General features: G+C 48.5%; 1 protein-coding gene across 2 annotated transcripts in view; it reads right to left on the reverse strand.

The window, feature by feature from the left end:
• The window catches only part of kank2 (KN motif and ankyrin repeat domains 2), a 53,713-nt gene that overhangs the window by 26,960 nt on the left and 5,181 nt on the right, over nucleotides 1-21,572 (reverse strand). For both annotated transcript variants that reach the window (XM_088932740.1, XM_088932741.1), the window contains exon 2: nucleotides 1,513-1,672. The gene's annotated coding sequence lies outside the window, so the exon portion shown is untranslated. The remainder of the gene's footprint in view (nucleotides 1-1,512; nucleotides 1,673-21,572) is intronic.

Genomic DNA, 21,572 nt, shown 5'->3' on the forward strand with positions numbered 1-21,572 from the left:
ATACTGTCAAGCCAATATACACATACAGGACCTACCCTCTCATTGAAAGTGCCCAAAACATCTGGAAACAAACATGTTGCTCAGTTATTTATGTTATATTCTAAATCTTTTTTTTTTAATCATGTAAACCTTGTGTTCATCTCACAAAACAGAACTTTTCTTTTTGGTTGTTTATTCACCCAGCTGATTTCTTGAAGGATGCCCAAGCATTTATGTAGCAGACTCTTTAGTAACAGAGGTGTGTACAGTATGTTGTAATACTCCCTGGAACACAGTGAACATCTCCCCAAAAGCTACAAACAGCTGTCACACTGGGGCTCGTACAAGCTGGTGGTCTTTGCTGTAAATGAAACGTTTTGGAATGTATCTCGTGCAGTGGGGAGGGTTTATCCTGGTGATTGAGATACAGTAGGCGTGTTGTTTGGGCAGGACTCTCTGGACAAGACCAGAGAGCATACAGGAGAAAGTGTTCCCACTGGATTGGCTGTGGGTTCATTCTTGGCCGTTTCTAGTTGGATTTCGCCTTTTTAAATTTAACCATTTCCATGACATCCTTCCATGTCTGCATCCTGCACTCTTTCCATCCCCTCTCCCCCCTGGTCATTCTTTGAGCTTGTGTCAGTTCAAATGTGTAAGCATCTGTGTCTTTCAGGAGGGGGGTTGTCTCTGCGTTCTGATAATAAAAAGCCGCTAAGCCAAAAGCCTGTGTCTCTGGCAGAGTATCTGAGCAGTGAACTCCTATGGTCCAGACACTGCAGACTGCCCCCCAGCCGCCCAAATCCCACTTCCCCGTGCATTCTTCCCGACCGGGAGAGCTGCAGACGATTTGTCTGGTTCACAACCCCCAATCACCCCCGCCCCCAGCATTCCCTGCAACCCGACCCCCCCACTCCCGCTGTGCTTCTCTCCTCCTCCTGCTTGCACCCCCATGTACCCTCACTTTATCACAGGTTAGCCAATGAAAATAAATGAATACATGCTTTTTTTAAAGAAAAAAAAAACAATATTGGATTGCTTCTGGGCATGGTTTCCAGACTGTTCTAGAGAGCTAGAGCTCAGAATTTGCTGAAGGTACCAGAAACGATCCATTTGCAATCCGGGAGTGGAGGCAGGGGTAGGCGGTAGGGGGAGGTGTTGTAATTTTAATTTGTGTTAATGTAATGTTAAATGTGTTGTGTTGTTCCAAGGATTTAACGTCAGCAGTATTCAGAAGGCCACACAGGAAAGGAGGCCGGGGAGCCCAGCGAGGGCAGCTGGGGTGACAGTTTTCGCTGCCAGACGGTGCTCCGAAATGGGATTTCTGCTTCACTGCACCGATATTATTCCTCCTCCGAGAGCCCGGGGACAGCGAGTGCCGGGGGGCTTCCGTGGAGTTCGGAAAAGCAATGCCTTGCGCAGCGGACAGAACAAGCAGGAATGGAGAGGCCTGAGCGCACGGATCAGAGCGGAGTCCTGTTTCACCTGCGACGTGGGGAGCGAGCTTTGAAAACAAGAGAACCCGCGCTTTCTTACCTGACGGTGAAAACGGCAAGGGGGGCTTGTCAGTCTCGCGGGGACAAGCGCGTCATCTGCATCTGCATGCCTCCAGCCCTCCAGTCTCTCCCGTCTCCGTCCTGCAAGCTCCCTGGCAGGCACGCTCCCTCTCCCCGTGTCACGAGTCGGGCAGAATCACCTGCAAGAACAGAGGGGTGGGCTTTTACAACAGGGTCCAGACGTCTGCTTTGCTTGCAGATTCCCCTACCCACACGGTGTCCCCCCCTCCTAGACCCCCCTCCTGGGAGATGAAAAGAGGGAGCTGGAAAAGTGGGAGAATCGGGAATGTTCGGATGAATGCGGGCTGTAACTCAGTTCCAATGCTGGGAGGAATCCAGGAGGAAACCCATGGGGAGAACACACAAACTCTGGGCAGGGAGGACCTCAGAAATTGAACCCAGGACCCCAGCAGTATGAGGCAGCAATTCTATCCTCTGCACCACCGTGCCGCCCAGTTCATGTGCATTCTTGATTAAAACTGGTTTATTATGCCTGCGAATGTAATATCAAAGTCATTTTCTTCTAACAGCTTGCTCCCGACAGGGTTAAATGGGTTTTCATGCAACAGTGAGGCCTGTGAGAATATCCAGGGGCCTGCTCAGCTGTTGTTGGATTTATTTTTCCTCTCCCATGACTGGGAGATGAACAGAACAAGCAGAGAAGGCAGTGAAAAGGAAAGGGAGAGTATCCGAGTGCGTGAGCACAGAAATCCAAAAACTAGTAGACATTTAAAAAAAACGAATTGATCTTGCCAAACACTGCCTTAATACCAAGTCAATGTCTCGGGACATCTCATTCCCAAATCATCCAATCATGGAATTAATTAAAATGCCGTTTCAGATGTGGCTTGATGTTAAACAGCTTCGGGTAATAACCTGATTTCCTGGCCGCTGTCTGTGCAATATTTAGCCAGCGCATGATTCCCAATACAGACACAAGAAAGCTCACTGTCAAAACACTGGTAGCACCTTGTTCTGACAATCTGATTAGGAGGTATTAGAATTTTTGCTCGTGCCCTCAGACTTTGGGTTCGACTACAGTCACAGCTATGCTTCACGGCACCAGAATCACACCAGCCAAAACAAAGGCTTAAAACACGAGGCTTGAAGCCAGGGCCTAGCTGGGTACAAATGCACAGTGCAAGTGACAGACCGCACTGGGAAACTTGACCACTGAACTCCCAGCAGTCACATCCCAGCAGGGAGAAGCAACAAAAAAAAGATATTACGCTTATTTTCATTCTCTATATTCCAGTAGCATATATTCATAAAAATAAATTTCAGATTTACCATTATACAACCAATGCTGCTTAATAAATTAATATATCCAAAAGTAAATAAATGTCAAAAAACTAAAGATGGAAAACTTGTGAGAAAAGACCTCAAATGACACTTGGTTCTGTTTGTGATTTTTTAAAATGCCCACAACTTTATAACATTTCAACACAAACGAGATTCTAAAAGATTATTTTTGTGAGAAACAGTTAAAACCTTAAGCCTATGAACCTTATGCTGAACTTCATGCGACTTGTCTAACACACCTCCGAGACATCTGTGCAGCCCGCATCTGAGCTTTTCACAAATCAGAAGGTCAGAAAAACTCTTGCCTAGGAAACACTTGATTTCTGCGACTTGAGATTCACGCAGTTTTAATGGCAGCTGCATTTTGAGACATGAATCTGTGTGCTTAGGAAATCCGTGGATTTGAGAGAGGAAGTTTAATAAGTCGAGAAAGCCATGCGATTGAAACGGTCACTAGGAGGGGCTGCGGACAATCAGAAGAGATTCAACATTCAACTTTAGCCTAATTTCTCATTATCGTTACTAATTCCACAGCCCCTTGGGGGGAATCTTTCTTGATGCCACTTCCCTGGGATTTTAAAGTGTACAAACATCCCCTGTATGGGAGAGCTGGAGTGGCCGATTGCTAAGCTACAAAGCCCGGCTGCACGTGGGACAAACACACTGCGTGGGACAAACACACTCATCTCTCCCGTGGGAAGGTGAGAAGGAGAGAGCAGAACAAGTTCCCTCTCTCTGAAAATGCACAGCTAATCCCCTTCCCACACCCCAGAAAAATAAAACCTCCGACGTTAGAACCAGGCCTTTGTACTTCTTCCTCTGCCCTTCAGATAACCCAACGTACAGCCAGCGGGACCAACACGACAAGACTGCTGTGAAACACCGATCCGCATTTCTGCTGGTGCTGCTTTTGTTCTTGCAGGGAGCGGGTCAGACCAAGGTGAAGGACAGTCAGGGGGCGATCTAAAGCGCTGGAGGGCCCGGGCTGAGGATGAGAGGCCTGGCTCAGGACCGGCAATCAATGAGCCTTGGAGCCGCAGCGAGAGGGGGGCTGCAGCACACAGCACTGTCGGCACCGTGAAGTCCACTTGGTCTCTAGTCCAGGCCCAGTCTAGAATCTGGGCCCGGTCGCGAGGCCAGTGGCAGGGCTGAGAAACTCAAGGAGGACACAGGCCCCACGGAGAGCGGAGAGGCCATGTGGGGAAAATCAGGGGAGAGATAGACCCCCAGAGGCCAGTCAAGGACGCTGGGGGAGAGACAAGACCCGTGGAGAGGCAGGTGGAGAAAAAGAGTCCTGCAGCGCATGGCTTCAGAAGGTGACTGATGTTCACACCTCATGATTCCTGGAGAGGGATTTTTTTTCTCCCTGTTTTTGGACAGTTACTGCAAAAATACAGTCTGTGATGATAGCGTTAATTCATCGCAACAAGATCGCGTTATCGAGAAGTGTCTCTCTGCACGTCTCATACACAGGAGGGCTTATCCCATGTAGGGATGTGGGGACCGTTCGACTGGGCCGCAGCAGTAACGTCGTGCCCAGCCTTGCTGCGATCAGACGAGCTGTCGTGGAAGGGAGAAGAGAACCTGGTTCTCATTAGAAACTTTCACACCCTTGCTGTCTCGGTGCCAGACTGAAGCAGTAAAAAAAAAAGTATTTAAAAAAAGTCTATTTTTGATCATGTTTCACTGCCTGGCAACTCTAGAAATGAACAAATGGGCTGAGGGAGGGAGGCTGGCTGGAAAATCTTATCCATGAAAATTAATGCAGCATAAAACCTATCCGAAGTTATTCACATATGGACAAAAACACGCCCGAGCTGTGCAATAACACTCAGGAAAGAGGAGCTGGACACAGACACAGCTCATAAGTTTAAAATCTCCATAACTCTTACTCTACTAAAGTCACATTGAACATTATGTATATACAGTACAAAGCCTAATTGTGCAAAGCAAGTGATTCAATTTCTCAATCAACTACAGTGCAGCTACAATCATTTGTCAAAGCTTTGGATTTTTGAAGCATTTTTTATTTCGGTTTTAATATTTAAATAATCTGCCTCACCCTTTCTTTCCAAGATCTCAATACACTTCACTGTGTTCAACATGCAACCCAACAGGCAGGTCTGGAGAACCCAAAAGCTCTGGAGTAACTCCCTGCACCGAGGAGCCCCGAGTTCTGGAGTCACCCCAACTCCAGTGCCGTTACGTCAAGGAATTCCCGACCCAATGATCGGCAGTGTGGTATAATCTTCCCCCGCTGTACCAACCAGGCAGCTGCACTTTGCTCGAGATGTGAAAATTACTTCCCCGTCACGCCTCCTCTGTCAACTACCCATCATCTCCAACGGCAAGGGCAGTTAGAGCCAACGAGCTCTATTTTTAAAAGGTCAATATGCTGTTTTTACAAACTCAAGCTGGAAAAGGGTTTCTTTTTTTAGGGTGGTGGCTTAACTCTCAATCGCCTGGCTCGGTGCTATCGAAACCAGCTGCGCCATTCTGTACCTTTCTGCAGACTTTCACGCCAGCTACAGCGGTCCAGAGATTGAGGGATAGGGCTTGTTGCAAGGAGGTTCCCAGTTCAAAACCATGCCCTGAGCTCCATCCTTCAGACGGGACACTAAACCAGGGTCCTGCTGTCAGTGACTCTGCAGCTGCTGCTGTCGAAGCCACACTAACTTCCCCTCCACCCTCCCCAGTATCCACAAGCTCCTTCGCATAAAATCCTCTGGTATTTGCATGCCACTGAAATGTATACATTGCAGAGCAAAACTGTCTGCCTAGTCAGTCCTACAGATTTCGGGATATTTTGTCTTTCCTTCCTCCATTGGAAGGGGAGGGAGGTGGAGTATCAGATTGTTGCACCTGGAACAAAGCAACACTGGATTGAAAGCTAAGCTAATCACTCCCCACCCCCAAACACCAAAAAAAAAACATTTACAGAAACACACAGCTGCAGTACCAAGGTTATCTAACAATACACGTGTTGAAAAGCAAGTCTTTTTACATCAATAAAAATAGCCAAAGTCCATAGCAGACAGGGGTGCAGTGCAGCACGCCAAGCTATTTACTGCGCTATGTCCCTGTGTTTCACCTCCTGTCTTGTAGAGCAGTCTGAGAGGATCAACAGTGTCACACTGTGAAGAGGAACAGCTGTCTAGGTGACAAGAACAGACTTAACTGACCTGGGAACAGCTTCCTTCACTGCACTGAGGAAAAAGGCCAAGGACGTCACTTCACAGCACAGCAACACGCTCTGACCCTCTCTCTCCTTCCCTCCCCACCCTACAGGACCTGGGTTCTAAACTAGGAGGCGCACGCCTGCTGTTCACTGGAGCAAAGTGAAGGAGGTGTGTTGATGGGTGAGGGGGTTTGGTGATAAAATGGGAAGGTGGGTTAGTAATTGAGCATGATGGGTTAGTAATTGAAAAAGGCTCTTGTGGCATGGCTCTCCCATTTCCCTGCCAACCTATCCATTCATTCTCCAACCGCTCCTTCCAATTCAGGGTCGTGGGGCAGCCGGAGCCTATCCCAGCAAGCAACGGGAGCAAGGAGGGTTATACCCTTGACGGGACGCCAGTCCACTCCAGGGCAGACAGACTCCAACATAGACAGACACACACTCTCCCACCAGGGATAGTATTCCCAGACGACAACTGGACCGTGGGAGAAGACCAGAGCACCACGCAAACACGGGGACAACATACGAACTGCACACAGACAGCACCTCAGGTCTGGAATTGAACCCAGGGCCCAGAGCAGTACTGAACACCACGCCACCGTACCACTGTCGCATGCAAACCCAGGCTTACTTATTTCTTGATCCAAATCGAGTTCATAACTGTTTTCATTTAACTGCAGAAGTGGAATAATCTTGCTGCTTACGCACAGGACATCCAAAGGTCAAACATGTCTATTGTTTTTTAATAACTCCTGCTGCACCCAATCTCAATAATCTAATAACAGCAGCTTCACTGCCTTGCTATCTATCTTGCTCTTGCCTTTTGTAAAACCCCAGCAAAATCCACTGGCATTATTCCCAAAGTTTTGAGACATGTTGGCCTTGTGGTTTGACTCCAGAGAAGAAAAAAAGTCTGGATTCTGACTTGAATGTTACATCACTCAAAACCCTTTGTCTCATTCAACAACTTATCTCATGGCCAAGATGTTAAAACTCAAACTTATGTCCTGGCTTTTCCTTTAGGATCAGTGATCAATGTTTTTTTAATTCGTGCTCTCTGGCTTTGTAAGTGTGAACTGACGAATACAGCAGATCAAGCACTGTGCCTCCCCAATTTTTTTTTACTTTCTGAAATCCCTTTTTATATATTAAACCTGCCAAATGCAATAAACTAAAATGTAGTCACTGCAGCCCCACATAATTAATGATAACAATCTGCTTACTTTCCTACAGCATTCATTCAAAACAACAGACGCATCGATAGCATAGACTGGTGCACATCAATCCCATCCTCGAGAAATCATTTTTAAAATGGGCCAGCATAACTGTTTCAGATCAGCAGTAAGGGCACTGCAGAGAGAAACAGTAGTGGAGCTGGTTTCAGATGGTCCCAGACTGGGGTTTCGGATGGCGAAGGAGAAGTTTGCTTGCAGACAATGTGTTCGGAAAAGTCGATCATTAAAAGAAAAGGCACGCAGAGACACACATACTGGTGTACGCACACAGCGGGTTGAAAAACAGTCACCTCAGTGCCTTGGAATGCTTGCGCAGGAGTCTGGTGCAGGGGAGAGCAGCGAGCGAAACCTCAAGCTCCCTTTCGGATTTCTTTTTTAAAAAACATTGTTCATCTCTCTAGGAGTGCCAAGACACCCCCACCCCCACCCCCCGTCCCCTGAGCGCAGGGGCTTGGCAGACGAGGGGCCGGGAGTTACGGACGGGGCAGAGCCGGGGCCCGGAGACCCCAGCGCAGGAATGCAGGCCAAATCACAAAGAGGCGTTTATTCAGGCAGAGGGATCCACAGCTGGATTTAATAACAGACAGAAAGAAAGTGAGAGAGGGACTGAGAGAGCAAGAGAACGAGAGACGCCCAGCCTCTACAGACACGGGCAGCAGAACCAGACGAATTCCGGACATCTGAGCAAAAGTAGGAGGGCAAAAAAAAAAGAGCGAGGGCACGATTTTCAGTCACATGATTAGTTCTGAAGATGGCCCCTTGGAGTAATCCATTCCTGTACTATCGGACAGTTCCTGGCACAAAGCAGGACCACACCCTGGAGAGGATGCCTGTCTGCTGCAGGGCACACACATGGGGACAATTGAGACAATTAACCAAGCCAACACATCTGGCACACCCGGAGAAGACCCACACAAATATGGGGAGAAGACACAAAACTCAACACATACAGATGCCCCATTCTAGAATCAGAACCAGAACCAGAACCGGGTCCCAGGAGCCAGAAGGCTGCAGTGCACGCTGCCAAACCACCTAATCGCTCTCCTTGGAGCTAAATTAAAACATGCAGTTAATCACCTTATTTTCAATCAAGAAAACAAAATCAATAAAACATGCAGTCCCCCTCCTGAAATGTTATCTCCTGCAAGATCACCAAGGCCGGTGCATCGGTCTGCTGGCTAATGGGCTCTCTTCCACATTCATAGTTTCTGGAGATTTATTAGGAAGGTTTAGGAGTGTAATGCTGTGAAGTATTAAAATGTGTGGAAACGAATACCTCCAAACAAAACAAGAGTGGTGTTTTCCAATTTCCTACAGTATAAATATCAGCCTTCAGCTTCAGGGCCCCAGCACGCCCAGAGGGTGGAGGTCTATCAGACACTGAGGTGCTAGTGCCTCGTTCATGTTGTGCCTTGTGATTTGCCACAGCATCACTCTGCATCAACCCTGTCCAATTTAATATGGACCTGTACTCCAGGAAAAAAAAAAGATGTCTTGACAAATCACTATGCAGCACAAACTCGCAAGAGCAAGACAGCTGGGACAGTGGGCACTTGCAAGTGTTATGAGCCGCTTTACGAGATGCGAAACGACACAGAACTCCAGCACAGCTTAAAAAAACCCGACTGCAACAGCTGTTCTCCCCTCTAGGGATATTGTTCCTCCTTGGACAGCAGCCGACACAGAAAACAGCTCAGCGCAGAATGGTTACAGTAGCCTGACAGAGCAGGCCTGCATTGTGAAAACAAATGTAAATATCTATGCGAAACAAAGAGACCAGTTCACCACACCACGCAGCTCAGGCTACTGAACGGCAGAGCTTGGAAGCACATCGCTATGCGCCTTCGAGACGACCTCTCACGCAATGACTCGATCCGTGCACAGCAGTGCGCCTCTCCTCTCTTCACCCCTCACACCGAGAGCTTCCTCTCCTCCGAGAGCTGAAGACCGCGACAGCCAGGAGCTCCAGCCACAGCTATTGATTTTGATAGATCCCCCTCCCCTCCCACCCCACACTGCACATGATCAACCATGAAGCACAGGCGCAGTGCCTGAGGAAGCCCCAGCACCAAGCGGATTACTGTCCCTGTGTCCCAGTACCTTACAGCCAGTGTTCACACCTGCGCACAGCCATTAGCGCCTGTAGCTTAAACACAAAAAAACAATCCAGATTGCTTTGATTTCACTCCCTTTCTCATAACAGAAAGAAACCGGTTGCCCGCCGACGTGTGTTCCCCAACAGGAATCAACAGCTATCAGGTGCAGTGAGGAATTACAATTCCCCGATACTGACAAAGTGACAAAACACAAGTCAGGATGAAGAGGTGAAGTCAGTAATAGCAAAAGTATTGACCCCAAAGACGCACACAAGGTCCACTTCAAAAAACAAAAAAAAGTCAGGGCTTATTATCACAACCCCAGCTGCTCCAAAAAAAAAAAGAGGTCTCCCAATAGTAATCAAGGAACTTGTGAGGTCTGTGTTTATAGGAGGGCACCTTCCAGATGGCGTAGGGTGGCTCTCGTGTGCCTCTTGGCCTTAATAGATTCTGGACAGGCCACCATAATCACCTCCCTATCCGCTACACACTGTCGGGAATATGAAAGAGCCGCTTCCCAGACAGCTGCCAGGCATCGAGTACATTCCGCTTGGATGGGATGCCTTCGTGTCAGCTGGCACCCCAGGGAGGGCACGATCCGACTGCTGGAGAATCGGAGAACAAACTCACGCCAGGACGTTACACACTTCACACCAGCACCAGATCCCAGACACAAAACATGAATGAATGTGGGAATGAACAGCCTCCTCTCACTGCGTCATTGCGTTCCTTTATAAGTTAACAAAACACTAGAGAACACGCCCGATACCGAAATGGGTCTCTCCACGGATTAAACAGATGTCCACAGAGAAATGGAACTATTTACTGCCCTGCAGTTAGTAAAACTCCATTAGATGTGTTTCAGTAGTTCCTTATAGCCTGAATTGCCCTTCCTGTGTTTGAATTTTGTGCACCAGTCCCTGTCTGCTTCGACACATTACCAGATTCACTTTTGCCTTCAGCAGCAAAAGAGACACACTTGTAAGAAGAGTCATGCCTCTTCTGGGGTTACTTACAGCAGCTTTCTTTCCTATAGCACAGCACACTGAGGCAAAGGCCTGGACTGCTGTTAGCTTATCTCCCTTAGCAATCATGGGACACAACACATGCTGAGCTATTTCCACTAATTTAGAAAGGAAGGAAGGGATACACCAACAGATCATGCCATTCTCTAATATTAGTAGAGCAGTGTACTACTGTTTTGATTTTTCTTCACAATCCCGCAAATGCGGACAATTCTAGGGCCGACGACTACCAGGAAACTACACTCACAACAAGGGGGTGCAGTAATGTGGCCCTCAGCATTACTCATTTTTGCGCACCCATCCATCTTCTAACCACTTCTCCCAGTTCTGGGCTGCAGGGGAGCTGGAGCCTGTCCCAGCAAGCAACAGGCACAAGATGGGATACAAACACAGAACATAAAAACTCCACACAGACAGCACCCCAGGAAAGAAACCCAGGGCTCCAGCGCTGCAAGGGAGCAATGCTAACCACTGTGTTGTTCTTAATTATTAGGCCGCTGGTCACTACAAGGAAGCATGTCTAGGAGAGAGAAAAGAAGGCACTTGTTTACACGAAGGGTGGTGGGGGCCTGCGACAGGCTGCTGCGGCATAAATCCACACAAAGGATTTCCTGGGAACCTCTGGGAAACGGCCGGATGAAAGGATGTTGGAAGGTTGCTCTCGTTTGCAACTTTCAGCATTTCTCTGCGATCCCCTCCATCTCAGAGCACAGCCGTGTGGAAGCAGCTCCCTGACTCGGTATCACACAGCGGTAATGTGACCTGAGGTTCTGCTCAGCAGGAAGGCAGGCAGAGGGTTTTTTTTGTTCTTTTGAACCAGCTCCAGTTGACTTTTTTTTTTTTGTCTTTTTTGGTTATATAAACACAATCCCCACCCCCCTTCTTCCCTGCACAATCATACTCACACAACCGCACGGCCTCCACAGAGACAGCACGTCCAGCCAAAGGAAAGGAGACTGTTGCCTATAGAAGGCAATGTGTTGCACCGCGCCGTGCTGACGGCAGAGTTGTGCTCTGGATTAAACATTGCGTCCGAGCTCTGAAGTGTAGTGAGTTATCCGTCTCGCGATCTGCGTCTTGCTTTGTGCTCAACGAGGGACTCTGCCTTCCCAATTCATGCCAGCAGTGCCAGTGCTCCAGTGGGGCTCCAAGCACAGCAATTCCTCAAGTCCCTCACCCCAACAAGACAGCTTTTTTTTTTTAACTTCAAAAGATAAATCAGAAGATTTATCAAACAAAAATGACGACCAAAGAAAAAGTGGTGATGACGTCGCAGGCTCTTTTTATTGTTTTGCTGTTTTTAATGCATCCAATTTCTTTCCTTCAAAAGACTTGGTCTAGGCTGTGGGATTCAACGCGCTGAGCCGTATGCAGACTGCAGCAGATGTTACCAGTTGCTAAAAAAATAATGACAGTCAAACCCACACTGGAAAAAAACCCCTGCGAAACACCACATTTAACCATCAATAAACTGCGATCAAATAAATTTACAAATGGGTGTGATGATAAATCATGCTTCCTTAGCCCTTAGAGAAGTGTGGGCAGTCATGCTAATACAGTAAAAAAAAAATGATGCGCAAATCCAGCACTTCTTTGACAGGTGAAATTCCCTAAAGCTCCAAGGACCGAGCCAGAAATACCTCTCTAACAGCGCCGGTCAGAAATCATGATGCCAGTGGAGACTGGGGCACCGGCATCACCGGGAAGGTGTGAGCCCTGTCCATACGGAGGCTAGAGGCTGCTGACCCACTGCCTGTACGGTGTTGGGAACAGGCCACCCCTCTGCACGCGCACAGGCTGCTGGGCAAGCCTGCCGAAGCAATGGGCAGCGCTGTGGGAACAGTCAGGGGCAGGCAGAGGGCTTGTGGGAAAGCTACTCCAGAGCAGTGGGTGCAAGCGCAGGCGGGAAGAGCAGGGAAGAGTACGGAGAAGGTGCAGGAAAACGACTCCCCACAGCAGGCAGAATCAAACGGGTGTGGTACTGCCAGGTACCGGGCTGCTGTCTCCGGGCCGGGGCGGCACGAGCCCCGAAATCTGACTAGAGCTTCTCCAGCTGCGAGGTCACAGCAAGTCGTGCCAACGTCTCACCTCCTTCTGATACATTCTCCAGCACCGCTGCGCTGCATAGAGTGGCACACAGAAGGCAGGGGGTGGAAAACACCCCAGACAGAAAAATACCCATTTTATACAGCGGGGAGCCACAGTGGAAAGCTGCGTTTAGAATTTAGCCACAGAGAACGCAGTTCAGCTTCTAGCAGGGTTTTTGTTGGCTCTGTACTACCGTTTTTGCTGGTGGTGGTGGGGGGGGGGGGACTGATTGTGATAAAGGTTTCAATTTAGACTCTCACAGAACAAGACAAAATAATGACTGCCTCGTCCTATGGGCCGCCCGGTGACTGCAGAAGAATACGCGACCTGCGCTCCCCTTTGTTTCTCGAACCGGAGCGCTCTCACCGCCAGGACGGCCAAGAACAACACCAGTCCACAGCCTGTCTGAATTAAACCCTGGCAGCCCCTCCTGCCCGCTCACCGAACACATACCCGTGCGGGCAGCTGTGGTGCCGGAGGATCCAGTAGAACAATACCCTGCCTTACAGAGGCCAAGAGGCTGCGTTCGGTCTCCGGCGCCTCCAGCTGGCAGGGGGAACCGAGCTCCGGACCGCGCGGATAAACCTGGGACAGGACAGCGGGCCCAGGTTCTGCAAAGGCCGACCCGGCTCTTCCTCACTCAGGCTCCCAGTCCGTCTTCCCTCAGTCAGCCTTCTCTCTCTCTCTCAGGTTTCCCTCACCGCCTCTCTCCATCTGTCTCCCGGTGAGACTCTCCATCCACCTCTCACTCTCTCCACACCTTCTTTTCCCCTCACACCACCCCCTGGCCGTCTGGTGTCCTTCTCCTCACCATGTCCGACTCGTGACCTGTCTCACCGTCCTCTGAGCAGCTGGCTCTCTCCCCTCTTCCCCTTTCTCTCAGGTCAGATAGAAAACACTGTCCCAGCAGGACTGACACCAGAGGTTTCTCCAAAGCCTTGGACTTGCACACCAGAACAGCAAGTGCTGATGTATACCGGAGGAAAAAACTAAGAAAAAGAAGGCAATACTACAATCACTGTAACTGAATGATAAATGAAGGCATGTCCATTCGTCCATTCTGCAACCTCTGTATTCAGGGTAGCAGGAGAGCTGGAGCCTATCTCTGCAAGCAATGGGCACAAGGCAGGGTACAGCCTGGACAGGACACGCGCGCACACCAGGGCCAGTTTTCCCAGAAGCCAGTGAACCTATGAGCATGTCTTTGGACTGTGGGAGGAAACTGGAGGACCTGGAGGAACGCCACGTGAACAGGGGGGAACATACAAACTCCACACAGATGGCACCTCAGGTCCAGAACTGAACCCAGGGCCTCAGTGAGGGCATGTTGAAAGGAAAATAAAAAGAGTAACAAAAATCAATACCCGTGATAACAAAGTGCAGTAATATTTATGGGGACGCTAATAATAAATTTTAAGACCTGCAATGGCCCTCTCTCCCCCGCCTACCCTGTCCTGGTACAGATGGTCCTGCTAAATAAACTCAGCAGAGATCCTGGGGGCTGCTCAGTCTCTCTGCTCTCATTCCGTTATCGTCCATTCTTTCTCGGTTACACAAGACCTCCCTCCCTCTGTTTATCTGAAGCTGGTACATTCGGCACAGCAGCAGGAGCAGCAGGATCTGGGCATGTTTGCTGCAGCCCCCTCGCTTTGCCTCGGTCTCTGTAAACTGCAGGAGCCTGAGAACAGCCGCTGTTTCGAGAGCCGGGCTGCAGTAACCCTTTCCTCTGACACGACTGCGCGTGCATGTGTGTGCGTGTGTGTGCATGCGTGCGTGCGTGCGGGAGGGAGAGCGCTGCAGAAGACTGGGACGTTTCTTTTTCACGGGAGCAGCGTGTGGACCTGCGCTCCGGATTTCACAGCAATCCACCTCGACATCAGCCGTCCTGACAGCTTGGCGAATTTACAGCGTGGGATGTAAACAGATACTTCATTTTTACAGCTAGGTGATTAAACCAGCCAGCGCAGGTCGAGGGGGAGAGACAGATGGAAGAGGGAGAGGGGGGCGTCTCACTGAGCGGTGCTTGAAAGGGATGGCTCTGAGCTGGTGGAGGCTGGGCAGAGGTGGGTTTTGCTGACGGCTTTTTTGTTGGGGGAAAAGATGCTGGAAAAAACCCCGACGCTCCCTGCCTCAATCCAACAAGTCTGATTAGCAGCCCCTGTAGCATCCACTGTTGCTTTCACAGTGGAGCCCAGAATTTTACATGGAGCATCTACACATGGAGCATCCATCCATATATCACCTTTCTGACTGTTCTATCCAATTCTGGGTCATGGCCAGAGCCACACCAGCCCATCACAGGGCACTCAAACCAGGGCCAGTTCGCCCACAACCCAACTAACCTACCAGCTTGTCCTTGCACTGTGGGAGGAAACCCACGTCAACACAGGGAGAACATATAAACTCCACACAGATAGCACGCCAGGTCTGGAATTAAACCCAGGGCCCCAGCGCTATGAGGCAGCAAAGCTAACCACCGCGCCACTTTGTTGCCCCAGACATAAGCACTTTATCTGAAGTCACTTCTTCTCCCAGATTCCTGCATTACCACCTACTGAGATGATACCACCTACTGAGAGTTCATTTGCCTTAAACATGACATTTCTGTCACATAAACAGGGCTTAAATAACTCTGGACTGATTAACAGAACTAGGCACAGCAACAGCAAGAATGCACTTGTTTTGCTTTGATGTTTTTATTTTTTATTTTCCCTTGACATGAAATCCCTGGATATCAGCCTAGTACACTTCCAATATCGTGTCCAGGACAGTTCAGGAGTTTTTCCAAAAGACGCCAGCTGTTGATCTTCCCACTGTGTGACACAACACAGACACAGGAGCCCAAGGGAGACCGGAAGTTTAAAAAAAGAATGAGAACGCTGGGAGGGAGTTTTCCAAATCCCGCTTATTTTGTCCTGTTTCCCAGCGCCTGTTCCAGCTTTTCGCTGCACTGACTCGGATGAATCATCCCTCAACACACACACTCCTCCCAGGACTGCCTGCCGCCACAGAAATAAATCGCACTCCAATTGCAAACACCAGCTTTCAAACGTGGAACCAATCAACTCACAAACCAACAGGGGCAGAGACTTCACTGTAAGAACAACGCAGAATCCATCCCCACCCCATCATCTGCTAACTTATCCACTTTTGAGATGTTTTTATTCTGAAAGCACAACTGATATCAGGAAAAGAGCAACACTTTGATGTTTTGTGGGTCTGAGCGCTCTGTGACTGCTGCTCAAGCCCTACAATCATGATCATAGAAGGGAACTCTCTCAGGCGACTGAGCTGGGCACTCCAAATCCAAAAAGGACCACTACAACCCCCCCATGTCAGCTGCCTAAGAGAACAAAGTGCAGCTCACTACCAGCTGTGCCACACTACACAGTGAACTCTGCAAGAACCTCTATGAAGTGTCTGCACTGTCTGCATTGTTAAAGTGTCCTGTCTTTCAGCTAAGTGACACAAGCGCGCCTGTATACTCAGTCCTGCTTCCACTGAGTAACAGGTAGGATAGACCCCTGCCACATCAAAGCAATCACTGTGACAAACCCCAAACCCCCAAACACCAGATGGAGCAGGAGCAGCTTGGGACTTGTGCAGCACAGGTCATTGAGCTTGGGCAATGCTGCAATGCAGGAAAATAATTTCTGTGGGGCAGATGAAACCTGGATTCAAGGAGATCATTTGCTATTTGCAAGGAGCACAGAGGAAAGGAACGAGGTTTATTTAAAAAAAAAGTGATGTATGGGACAAGTGGAGGATGCCATCATCTGGGACACAGCTGGAAGGTGGCGTGTGGGCTGGGACCGGTGTGTGTGAACGATCCCACTGAGCCGGGACAAGCGGCGCGCCCATGTTTCCTCGCCAGAGAGCACGAAGCAAAGAGATGGTCTCATCTGCTGGGTTTGAAAACAGTAGGAGCACCCAATTACCATGTCAGCCAGGAATCCTGAGGCTGCAAGTGCAGGAAAAATGCACCTTTTATACGTTCGTTTTTGAACAGCCCCGCGGCAATGCTGATCGAGTTCTTAATGAACGTGCTGCACTTGCACACTGCATTCTTTACAGCTCTTTAGTTTAAGTCTATTTGATCAACAGTTACAGGGGTTTCACACCAGAACTAAAAAATATTCATTCCTGTTCAGAAGTCAAATGTCAAATGAAGCACAGAAGGGTGGGTGCTCTGCAAAGGGGAGGGAAATCTGCAGACAACTAAGAGTCTTGCAAATAAGACATTATTAGAGAAACACCAGTGATTTTTTTTTAGCAAGACTCCTCGTGTTAAGAAACTATACTGGGACTTCTAAATGCAAAGCTATATCCAGGATTACTCTGTTCTGCGAATTACGTAACCCTCCTGATGTAATGCAGTCTGATCCACTCCAGGCCTTACAGACTGCTGTGCTCTTACAGCCACTATGAATTTGTTTCATGCTTGTTGCAACACTTTGAGGAGACTAGGTGATGTAGAGGTCAAGGGGTTTGATATAGCTGGAGGCTCCAGGTCTGAGCTCTGCCACTGACTCACTGCCGCTCAGGAGTTTCCTGGTCATAGTGACAAGACCCAGCCTCAAACCCATGATTTCTGGAACCTCACACTGGCTCCCTCAGCACTTGAAGTGAGTGCCTTTATATGAGGAGGAGGACCAATGCCAATAAATGGAGCCCCATTCCTCTTTTTGGGGCTCTTCCATTACGGAGGACCCCGGAATACTGCAGGGTCTCCTAGGGGTTGTGTGCAAGTTCCTCAGCCCTGTCAGTGCTTTGAGCGATACTACTTCATGCTTGTTCCCATTCGGCATCCTGGGAGCAGGAAGGAAACAGGGCACCGCCCTGGAAAGCACGTTCCAGAGGGGTGTGTCCCCCTGCTGCTTCGGAATACCCAGAGTCACGGGACGCAAGCTGCATTCCGCCAATAACCAGGGGAAACTCCTGTGCTCCTGCTCCATCCCTGAGTTCTCCCATACATAACCGGTCACATTAGTTTGGTTAACCAGGAAAAAAACTCCTCTTGTCCTGCTCCTAAAACGGTCCGAAAGCTCCTGCTATGAATCTTGGAGCCAGATGGATTACAGATCTAAAAGAGTCATCTGAAAAATAAACTCAGGAGTTGCTCTCGCGGTGTGTGGCAAGTTCTCCATTATCCTGATGAGACGCCTCTGGACCTTGCTAAAATAAGCAGAGTCTGACAGCTCCATCTACACTCCCCCCTCAGCCCTGTGCTGCGCTAAGTACTACCACACGGCCACCGTCTGGACTGTTTGTGTATGCTTCACTCCTGCTTTAAGTCTTTGTCCCTTGTTTAATTGCACCACTGTTTGTTTAAACAATTGTTATGTCTGATCTCTTTCTACATATAGCCATGCAAACTCCAAACCAGATACATAAAACTAAATCCTAAAACTAAACTAAAGGGGAAACTGTCTGGAGTCTTAGAACTTGACTGGACTTCCATGAGCGTCCTGGATATCTAAAGTCAGGTCAAGAATAAATTTGCTCTTTGTTGCACCACACACAGTAGTGGCAGGCAGAACATGATCAGGATTGCTGTTTCGTGATCATATTTTGGCTGCATTGAGTGCAGAGAAAATATACGTTGACCGCACTCCACCTATATAAGCTCTCCCCTCATGTGCTAAAGCAATGAGCATCGCATGTTAGGTATAAATACAGACGGGTGTATCCAGCAGGGAGGGGAGAGAGGCCAACTTCCCACGGAAGAACTTACGATCCGGTCCCCTAGGCCTGGTTCAGAAAGCGGACTGACTCCTAGAATCTGGCTCCACGCAGCTGCCCGCTGACGCCTGCTCCCAGGTCTGGAAAGTGATGAAGAACAGGGATCTCTGCTGATGTCATGCTACCTGCCACATCAGGGGGGTAACAGCTGCCATACGGAGGGGGCTGTTGAAAGAAGCTGCTGACAGAGGAGGCATGTAGTCCAGACAGGAACTGGACTGGATCGGGCTACACAGGACTAGAACAGACTAATGGGCCGGGCTACATGGAACTGGACTGTACTCCTTGTGTAAAATGCATGGAACTGGATCAGGCTTCCGTACCGGGGTACACAGGGCTGGTCCAGACCATAAGATCAACGTGGTTATTTGCAGGATTCTTTTTCTCTCTCTCTCTCTCCTGGTAGTTTTTTAACTCTTGCCCCCAAGCGCTGATTAATCAACACACATTCCTGCAGCTGGTCTTTAGTGTTCGAGCACTAATCACCTCAGTCAAAGTCAATATAACCGCCTTCCTGAAAAACACAGCTTGAATAATTGGATAAGTGTTTCATGCAGCTGTACAGCACCAAAGTACAAATAAGCAGATGGATTTTTAAGGCATAAGCGGGAGGCCAACCAGCCCCAGACACAAGACCCAATTCAAACTTCTCTGCCTGCAAGGCTCACTCAAGCTGGACCCAGGCGCCGTCCTGTCAACGAGGAGTTAAAGGGGGGAAAAAAAGGAGAGGTCAATCGCTCAGCTCCCGGAGGATCCCAAAAAAACTTTGCCACTTCCTGCCGGCCCAACCTCCACCCAGCGAGAGAGAGAGAAAATACCACCAGAAACTTCCAGAAAAAAAAATGTTGCTTTCTAACGAGACCCAGAGAACTGCTGCCAATTCTATCTTCTAAAATAACATGAGCGCCTTGGCCTTTTTCATGAATTCTGGTCTCACCGCTGCTCTCCATTCAATTATGTGTCTCCGTCCTTCTTCAGTTTGATACATTCCTCCTGGAGGCCCATCAGCTGTACTGACACAGGAAGGCCTTCTGCCTCAAAAGGCTCAGCTTGCCCAGGTAATACTACTAAACACAGGCTGTACAGGTGAGGCTATGAAACACAGAGGCAAAATGTTACAATAAGGGAGAAATTCTTTTCTTCCGACCCAAGGAAGGAATGAGGAGGCACAGAGTGGGACCCAGCCACTGTGATACATGGGATACCATAATGGATGGATATAGACATTGAGCAAAGTCCAGATGAATCCCAGGGATGAAAAAGGGAACCTGGAGAGAGGCATAGCGTGTACGTGAAAAAAAAAACACACAATGAACAAAAAGGAGCAGGCACAAAAATCTGATTTTAAACGTTTGGCTGTGCGCACCTTGCATTCTGCAGACTGGTAGGGCCGAGAGAACATCTGGATTTCAAATCTTTGCAAAAACACTCGCAGCCTCACAAAATAAATCTATGTCATCCTCATCAATGGACAGGAAGCGCAAAGATTCCAGGAACAAGGGTGCTGCCGCGCTGTAGCCACTGGGATTAAAACAACACACGGATCGCAGAAGAAAAACAAGCATGATTCTGGGGGAGGAGGGGAGTACAGCAGGCTGAAATATGAAAATCTGACTCCTAACACCAAGGAATGTACACATTTGCTCCTGGTTTCTATCCAGCAAGCTTGAAAGCTTAAAAAGACCCTTTTCTTGTGAAGCTGCCAAAAGCCAAAAAGTCAAATCATGCCCCTGCACTGCCCCTTTTAGCAACTTGGAGTTTTCAGCTCTTGATCAGCCCTTTATGCTATTGATTTAAAACGGACATCCCGCCGCACCTGACTTGAGTGCTGAACAGCTGGAGTCTGGGCAGCACACACCTGGCAGCCTCTCCCAGCTCACAATGAACCTGCAGGAGGTGGTGGCCAGCGCCAAGCTGCAGCAAAAAGACTGAGGACTGTGAACAAGATGGGAATGGACGATTCACTAAAGAAAAACTGGAAGTCATAATTCACTCCTTGATTTAACATGTAAAGCTCAAGCAAAGAGTTCCATCGGTTACTTTATTTCTGGTGTTTGCATGAGGCAAGCTCCATCATGGCGATGTGCACTTAAAGTTGGAAACAGAAGCTGCAAGAGCCTGCTTTCAATTATAAAACCTCTAGCAAGGAAAACCTGTAATGATCAGATCTCTAAGCATTGGGATTCGGATCCATTTTCATTTTTACCCACATGGAAACATCCCCTTACAGAGATGAATTTAGCAGGAAAGCAAGAGGAAACTGAATGTGAAAGACTTTTGGAATGAAAAGTGAACACAGAGAGTATGACATAATGGGAACAAATAAAGTGCCTCCAGTCCTCTCTGAAAAATGCTTTCCCGCTGGGAAAAAAACACCAGCTAAACACATAGTGTTGCTCTTCTACCATTATTATAGTCACACTGTACAGCTATGGTGTAGTTTTATCATGTGCAGAGGACCACGGGCAAAGTCGACAATGAATCCACTGTTGAATCCACTAAACTTGTTTAGTATTTCATAGCTAAATGATCCAATAATCACACCCAGCCTTGATAGAGGTGAGTATCAGCTTCAATAAGCTGGGCTGCTTGTTCCAGACTCCCACAGCCCTTTGTGTGAAGAAGTGCCTTGTGTTTCACAGAGTTCTCACTTGTGTCCTCTGGTTCATGTTTCACCGTTAATGATAAGGAACTCCGTATGACTGACGTTGTCAGTGCCTTTGAGGATAAACTAGAGGAGACTTCACTGTTTTCTTTGCAGATCCCAGTAAAAGGTCACCAACTAAGCAAAGAAACTTGATCTTTTCCATGTTTGTAACTAATGTACAATGACAGACTTTCATCCAAGTACAGCCCAAATCAGCAAAATAAGTAGCAACTTTATGTTAGGTTTCTACATGCAACACTTCGAGCCCTAGTGTAGTATACTGCATAAAAGGTTTAGGTCTATCTATCAGCATGGGGACTGCTTCGCCATCTGAGCCGAGTCTCCGTCTCTCAGGCTGTGGTGTGCTAAGAGCCGTGTGCCGACCACAGCCCAGTGAAAAAGAAATTCCACCAACAGACTCCCGCCTTCTCCCTGGGGGAATATCGGATGATATCATGGGATGTTATTATTTTTTTTGCCTGCTAGTCAGTCCATCGGTGTTTGTGGATTCCTGAACTCTAAGAGGATAACAGATTTGATTGGATTGGAGCTGTCTGCCTGACCAATCCTAGCAGTAAACAAGTCTCTAATAATCAATGTCAGATTTTAAACTCCCTTCCCCAACCTCTGATTCCTGAATTATCTAGTTTCACGCTTAACCCCTGTGTCGCAAATTCAAGCAGTGAGAGATGCCAAAAGCAGGGAAATATCCAGCTCGGTCTATTGA

The sequence above is a fragment of the Atractosteus spatula genome, chromosome 14, assembly GCF_055471065.1.
Source record: "Atractosteus spatula isolate fAtrSpa1 chromosome 14, fAtrSpa1.hap1, whole genome shotgun sequence".
NCBI lineage: Eukaryota > Metazoa > Chordata > Actinopteri > Semionotiformes > Lepisosteidae > Atractosteus > Atractosteus spatula.